Source organism: Papaver somniferum, chromosome 9, assembly GCF_003573695.1.
Source record: "Papaver somniferum cultivar HN1 chromosome 9, ASM357369v1, whole genome shotgun sequence".
Taxonomy (NCBI): domain Eukaryota; kingdom Viridiplantae; phylum Streptophyta; class Magnoliopsida; order Ranunculales; family Papaveraceae; genus Papaver; species Papaver somniferum.
Genome location: NC_039366.1, coordinates 52,552,883 through 52,561,497, shown reverse-complemented (window position 1 = coordinate 52,561,497; position 8,615 = coordinate 52,552,883).

The following is an 8,615-nucleotide window of genomic DNA, read 5'->3' as shown; positions in this document are numbered from 1 at the left end:
GAATCCCAGGAGCGTTTATTCCTTTATAGCCCAGACCACGTGTATCACGATGTTCTTTACATGGTCCAATCATAGAGGATAATTTTGTAGAGCTAGAATTGAATCTACTCAGATTCTCTTCCAGTGATTTCACTTTATCAAGTGCAGCAACAAGGTCAGTCTCCAAGGATTTTTCTTTGGCGAGAAGACTAAGTTCTTTGTCATTAAAACATTTTTGTTGAGAGTCATATCTTGCTTCAAATTCCGCTAGTTTTTCTTTCAACACAAAGAGATTTCCCAGAAGATTGTCATATTCGGAACTTTTTGAGCGTACATCTTCATCACGATCTTTAAAAATAAATTGTAAGAGTTTATATCAACAATCATATCCCTTAAAGAGTTTTCTCAATTTTCTGTTTTCTTGAAAAAGAGGAGCCATGTATTTTCTCAAGCAAGTTGTTGACTTTTTTTATTTCAAGTCACAATCAAACAACTTGATATACTGAGAGACCTCCTCATCAAGAATTTGTCCTTCTTCTGAATCACTATCATCTGAAAGATCATCCAACTGATCATCAAGAGATTTCTACCAGTTGAGCGCAGATTCAGACAACGGACAGGAGACAACGTCCCTTTTAGGAGCTCTACGACTTTGAAACTCACGAGGAGGACTCTGAACTGATGTTGCATTATCAGAGATATTATGATTATCCATAGAGTCGGATCGCTACAAACACAGACTTGTAAGGTCTTGAACGTGTTTTCCTGCTCTGATACCAATTGAAAAAGCGGGTACAACAACCACCCCCAATATTTCGCTTAGCAATTTGTATGGACAAACTCCAATATACTTTTAAGAGAATCAACAAGACTCAATCTACAAAAAGTATATCAAAGAGTTTTTTCTCTCTTTCTCGATTCAATTCTTTCTCAAGCAAATAGAAATCTGCGAGTCTAATTGAACACAAGAGAAATCACTTGAACGGTACCAAAGACCAATGTTCAAGGATCAATCAATTTCAATCAACAACCAAAGGTCGGATTTCCAATTGATTGATTCAAACGCACAAACTGTGATATTTCAATTATATAACAAAATATAATGCGGAGTAGAAATAACACAGACACCTGAATTTTGTTAACGAGGAAACCGCAAATGTAGAAAAACCCCGGGACCTAGTCCAGATTGAACATCACACTGTATTAAGCTGCTACAGACACTAGCCTACTACAAACTAACTTCCGTCTGAACTGTAGTTGAACCCCAATCAATCTCACACTGATTCAAGGTACAATTGTGCTACTTACATCTCTGATCCCAGCAGGATACTACACACTTGATTCCCTTAGCTGATCTCACCCACAACTAAGAGTTGCTACGACCCAAAGTCGAAGACTTTAATAAACAAATCTGTATCACACAGAAAAGTATACAAAATAGATAAATCTATCTCCCACTGATAAACCTACAAGTTTTGTTCCGTGTTTTGATAAATCAAGGTGAACATGAACCAATTGATAACCCGGACTTATATTCCCGAAGAACAACCTAGTATTATCAATCACCTCACAATAATCTTAATCGACGCGGCGAAAGAAGATATTGTGGAATCACAAACGATGAGACGAAGATGTTTGTGACTACTTTTCTATCTTGCCTATCGGAGATAAAGATCTCAAGCCAATCGTTACGATTGAACTCAAAACGATAGAATCAGCAAGATCAGATCACACAACTACGAGAAAGTAGTATCAGTCTGGCTTCACAATCCCAATAAAATCTTTAAGTCGTTAACCTGGTTTTTAAGAAGAAACCAAAGGTTAAATGAGAATCGACTTTAGCTATGCAACTAGATTCAAGCTAATATCTTCCAACCGTTGGATCGAAAACTTAGTTTGTTACACACAAATGAAATGTACTATTTTGGGTTTATGTAACCGTACCCAAACATGAACATTTGTTGGTTCAACAATTGTTAACCAAATGGTTAGCCATATGAGCACTTTCATATCAACCATTGTCTTCTTCACCATAACTAGTCCAAATGACTCAAATGAACTAGTTAGAGAGTTGTTCAATTATAAGGAAATCTTATGTAACTTCACAAGACACAATCGAAGCAAAAACGATTTGATTCACTCGAATCGGTTCATGACCTATATAGCCACGGTTTTCATTTAGCATTCCTTAGATAATATAAATAAGTTCACAAACAATCGTCTTTAGATATAACCATCTTAAGTTCGCAGACTTAGTTCGCGGACTTAAGTTCCCGGAAGGAGTTCTCAAACTCCAGCAGATTTTCTCGGGTCGAGAACTTCCGCCAGTTTGCGGATTGAGTTCGCGGACGGAGTTCACGGCTCTTGTTCAGGTTCTCTTGATCAACAAAGTTCGCAAACTTCGGTTCAAGGAAAAAGGACTTATACATATATGTGTTGCTACACAATGCTTATATCCATCATTGGTTATTTAATCTATACTCTCATTTCAACCATTGAAACATTCTTAGAGGATGATCGCTGTCGTAGGCGTCAAAAATAATTACGCTTTCTTACTACTCAAAATATATAATGAAGCAAGGGCAAGAAAGGATCGTTCCCACAGAGAGATCTTGGATTGTCAATTTGTTTCGGTATCTTATAAGTAACAAGGGGGGTTTTCAGATTTTTATAAACTAAAATAAGATTAAAGCAAAACAATAAAAAGTAAACACGCAAATCAAGGATGTGAAATATCGGGTAAAGGTTTCATCTTCAATTGTAAACAAGTTTTTTGAATATATGAATATAATTCGTATTTAATCTCGCTATCATCAAAAGCCCTAGAATACCTTATTGCAAGAATACTCCGTAAATTTCCTAAGTCATCAACACACACATTAGAGCTGTGTATGTGATTCTACCTAAAGAATAACCTAACGCCTTGCGCTAATTAAGTTCAATTCCTAGGAGCATTAAGTTTCAGAAATAGGCTAATCAATGCAATTGTCATATATCGCGCATGACAATTCGGACAAAGTTCAATTTCTACGTATGACTACAAGAAAGTATCACTATAATCTGTAATCACATCATACTACTCGTATTCAAGGTTATCACTCGATGATGAACCCTAAATTAGCTATAGATATGGATGTGAGTTCAATCAATTCTAGACTCAACTAAACAAATATTCAATCATATTGCAATACGTCAATCATGCAATTATTATAAACCGTAGAAAGTGAACGATAATATGGAGAGAAAACTAATTCATCGTATCAAAAAGCATGCTTTCAAAATTCCACTACATCTTTAACCAATAAAAATAAATTATCTACTTGTATTAATGGAGTTCATCACAAAAAGCATAGAAGAAAGCATCATGTTCTAAACCCTAAGAAACAAAAGTAGAAGAAGAGATAATATCATCATCCTCATTGAATAGAGAGAGGTTCCTTTCATATCCTTCCTTCTCTGACCAATTTCTAAGTTTAGGTCACGGCCAAAACCGAATCTCTGGCAGCCCATCATTCAGGTCCAAGTCCATCCGACTAAGTACTGGATAACTTACTGAGTTGACTCGCCTGAACACCGATCCAGTCAGAGTTTCCCTGTTTCTGTGCCATTTCCGACTAAGTCCTGGTCATTCTTTCAGTCCCTGCATCTGTATCAATCCACAGAAAACAGCAACACACTACTACAACAATGCAAACTGCAGCTTCTCAAACCTCAGTGGCACTGGTTCTGTCTTCTCTTGCTTATCTCGCAGCTTCAAAATCATCCAGCTCTAGCCTTCTCAGCATCACTACATCCTGCCAATCCCTAGCAGCAGCATCACCAGTTGCAACTGCAACCTATGGAAGCAACAACACTGCATCCAAGCTCTTAATTCATTCTCAGCTAAACAATCCAGCTGAATCTATTTTATCACCATACTAGCTTCTTATGAGCTTTAATTTCGACCTCAACAACCAGAACCACCACAAGCTTATCTCTGTCTCAATCCAAAGCCTCGATTCAATGTCTCTCTTTTACCACCAGAGCCATTTCCTGCAGCGACTACTTGCAATAACAACCAACAACACCAGCTTCGACCACTTTGCAATACTCTCATCTGCATCACTCCATTTCAGCTTTCCCTGCAATCTATTTACCCATTCTGCACTCTCTCTTCTCAGGTTTCTTGCTCCAACTCCTGTTACTGCAAAACTGAGTTCATACACATACACACACACACCATTGCGATATCACAGCAGAAAACCATCAATTCCTCCCTGTCTGTGTAATTCATTTCTTGCTCAAAACAAACATCAGTAGCAGCAACATCAATTCTTCCAGCAAACTCTGCCATCACCTGCAAATCTGAACCAACAGTACCACTTCCTTCATTCAACTCAAAACCCTTCTCGATCATTGACTGCAACAGATAGCAGTAACATCACCATCAACTCATCTCTTGATTTGAAATCTCAATTTTTACATCCGCAAACTCCAATTTCTTTTGGTTCTTCATAACTTCCACCAGAGAATCAAACCCATCTCGAATTTCATCTCAATTACCACCATATCTTCTCTGTGACTTCAATTTCATAACAACCCCATCGAAACAATCACCATGATCTTCTTCTTCATTACAGAATCAACATCAAACCCATGATTATCTTCATCAATTTCTCCATTTCCTTGACCTGAACCCATCTGAATTCTTGCAATCCAGCCAACAAACCAACACCTGACTATCCTAACCTTGCTGATTCTCAATTGGAACATAAACCATCTCTCTAAACCCATGAAAATCATCGCTTCAATTATGAATCAGCTCCGAATTCCTTCAATTCCAACTCTCAATCAAACCCTAACTTTAGAAATTCCAGGTTATGATTCTTCATCCTGTTTGTTACCAATTTGTCTTCTAACTCACCACCGTAGCCTGAATGACACTCAATTTCAGAACCATCTTCGAGCTCCTCACCGATTTGCTCAACAATCACCATAGCTTCTCCTTTGCAGCTGAAGAGAAAAGAAATGCTGTCTGAAACAGCCGAGTTCGACCTAACTAGGTCTATAAGTATGGGACGGCTATCGACACCCATGGGTGTTTTTAGCAATTCTTATTTGTCTCCAACTGGTTGTCCCTTATCCTTGACTGGGCTCCGGGTATCGCTCGCATGTGAAATGACCAAAATTGCGCTTCTTGCTCGTATTTTTCCTCTTTTGCTCTAGTGACTCCAAAACACCTATTTAAACTCAAAAGCAAACATAAGATACATAATTTACAAGAAACTTGTAAAGAAAGCATAAATACTAGATATAAAATTTGGTGTTTTAGACACCTATCAAATTCCTCCACACTTAGACTTTGCTAGTCCTCGAGCAAATCAAACAAAACAATTCTAAAACATACATACAACTCCGTGTCGTCGAGGCTACGGTTACTCTTAGCATAAATAACAAGCCTTTAAACATCTAGGTGTCCCTAGTGGACGAGTTTTAGTCTCGTGAAGGTTTATAAGAGATGTACCTACAAAACCTATACTTCCAAACTCCAGCCACCTGTAAAAATTTAAGAATGGCATTAAATATTTTCATTAATTGGAATACTATCAATGATTACAAGAGGAAGTACCCACTTTCAGATCCAATTCATAAATTAGTGATATAGCTTTATTTGGAAAGTTGAAGACAACCATAATACTCGGAATCTAATCAACCGCAATCACATGAAAAGATTAAGAAGATGGATATAGAAAGTAGATGGTGGCGGACTGTTGACTAAGGTGAACGGTGTTTCCCATATCTGTCTGAAGGTCACTGCCAAAACAAACCTAAAAATCCTATTGGATTGAGCTACTGGTCTGAATACTAATATCAACACGACTGGCATATACAAGGGAACCAGCGGTCGACAAACTTAATTCTAGATCAATTCACTGACATATACAAGGGAACCAGTGATCGATTTTATTCAACACAATAATAATAATATTTTTTTTTTCAAATCGACAATATGATTGGATCTTTTGGATCCAAGCGCATGATTCTTGTCAACAGATTACATGGAAATTCCCATGGATCCTGCATTCCACGCTTGTTTAGGCGACGGAGACAGGGAGAACACACACATATTGTTATCCAAGTGTATTTTTTTTATGTACACCGTTTGGTCAAATTGGTCTGGTATCTTTTTTTTTTTGTAGTAACCCAATCACTCTATTTCATCCTAGCAGTGATAACAATTCGATGCTGGTGTCCCACCAAATCACTTAGAGAAACAATAGATAAATATGGAAAAATAAAAATAGAACGTGATATGGTGACGACTCCGAGATATGGTGACAACTAACATGTTATTTATTTTTATATTTTGTTCGTTTTCATATGAATAGACTCTACTAATGGGTTCCTCAACTCCTACAACCACGATGTTTCCATTAGTGTAAGGCACAAGTTTCTAGACTTAGGAGTTTATCATCTTTTTTTTCTTTAGTTTTTCTACTTTTTTTTTCTTATAAACACAAGGTAAAACTAACAAGGCTAAAAACTCTATATGAGAACACTCCCCCACACTTAAACTTTACATTGTCCTCATGTAAAATTTAGTCAATCAAAGTAAAGTTCAAGATGGGAAATTCATAACATGATATGTATACACAATAAGAAAATAAAATGCATAATAAAAACTGATACTCCAACTCATAGATATTTCTGAACAATAGAGGATAAACACTAAACAAGCTATTTAGTTGGCATCTAATCTCAACTCAGCCAATATATACCTCATCGTCAAGAAAAATTTCCATCTACTTAGAAAGGCTAGTGCTTATTCTAAATTGTTCAAAAATATCTAAAAGTTGGAGTTTTGATATGCAAATATCCAAAATAAGAAAATAAAGATAAAAGACTTGAGAAATAAAAAGATAGAGATAGATACACAAAACCAGTGGGTTGCCTCCCATTTAGCGCTTGGTTTAAAGTCATCGGCCCGACTTGTAAGACGAATTCTTCATATACCAATAATCGGAAAAGTTGGGGATCCACCCATAGCACCTGTTTTGCAAACACTAGCTTCGCACAAATATTAGTAATATAAAACAGAAATGAAGCTATTAACCGATAAAAGTTCCCCCCACACTTATTCTTGTCCACACTTGGAAGTGGGTAAAGAATATAGAATTTAGGAACTTCCACGGTTTCTTGTTCCAAAACCTGCATAGTATGAGAATCAAGTATCTCTAATGGCGGAAATCGAGAAACAAAGTCATTCAACAATATTCTCGAAGCACATACATTCAAACCAATAAGAGGTAAAGGAGAAGAAACAATATGCAAAGGGTTAGACAAACCTATCACAATCTCTTGTATCACGGAATCCTCTTCATCCTTGAAAAACTCAAGTGAATTATTCACCTCTTGTATATCATGGTTCTCTATCAAACCTTGCAACCATTCTTCGTCCGTTTCTGCCTTAACCAAAATTTCGGCATCAATATCTTCATTACAATCCTTTGCAAGCTCAATTGTGTCTTCCACAATATTGGTCATAACGGTTTCATTCTCAACATACTCTTCTTCATTAAACTCAAACCTTGTTGCAAAGTTCTGTAAAACACTAGTTTCATCATACTCATGTACCTCATGAATAGGTGCTTGATCATTATAAAGATCAAGAGTTGAGTCAACTATACTAATGTCATCAAATATCTCCAAAGGTTGGTCATTTTCAACACAACTATTCATTTCCTCTCTGTATTCATCAATGCCTTTTCTTAAGTTGGAAACACCTTTTTGAAGCTCTTGGAGTGATCCATCCAAATTCTGAATATAATGTTCCATTTGTTTGTAAAGCTCGTTCGACAAGGCAAAAGTAGAATCACTTATTTCAGTATTGCTAGGCCAATCATCTTCCCTTTGAATGGGTGAATGATCATAACTACGATCAGAAATTGGGCCAAACATACTATGAGCATATTCGGTCGATGAAACTGGTTCCATGCTTGGTTGTCTACAAACTGGCTCCTTGCTGACCATAAATTGTTGCATTTCATCTACCAAACTAGAAGAAATATTAATAGGAGCACAAGTATCATCCCATATTTGTGGTTGCCCACTTACATTCCCACCATAAAAAGGTTGGCATGTATGAGAATAACTAAAAGGGTACGTGGAGTATTGACCATAACCAAAGAATTGGTTTTGATTGTACTCTCCATAAGGGTGATAGTTGTCATGTTGTTGAGGTTGAAAGCCGTATTGATTGCTCCAATATGCTCCGTCCATAGAAATTGGTACCTAAAACGAGATTCTCAAAACTCGGTTAAGAAACCAAAAACAAATAACAACCCGCTACCTCCCCGACAACGGCGCCAAAATTTGATCGTTGTCGTAGGCATCAAAAATAAATTACTTTCTCACTACTCAAAATATAAATATAGTAAGGGCAAGAAAGGATCGTTCCCACATAGAGGTCTTGGATTGTCAATTTGTTTCGGTATCTTATAAGTAACAAGGGGGGTTTTCAGATTTTTATAAACTAAAATAAGATTAAAGCAAAACAATAAAAAGTGAACACGCAAATCAAGGATGTGAAATATTGGGTAAAGGTTTCATCTTCAATTGTAAACAAGTTTTTTGAATATATGAATAGAATTCGTATT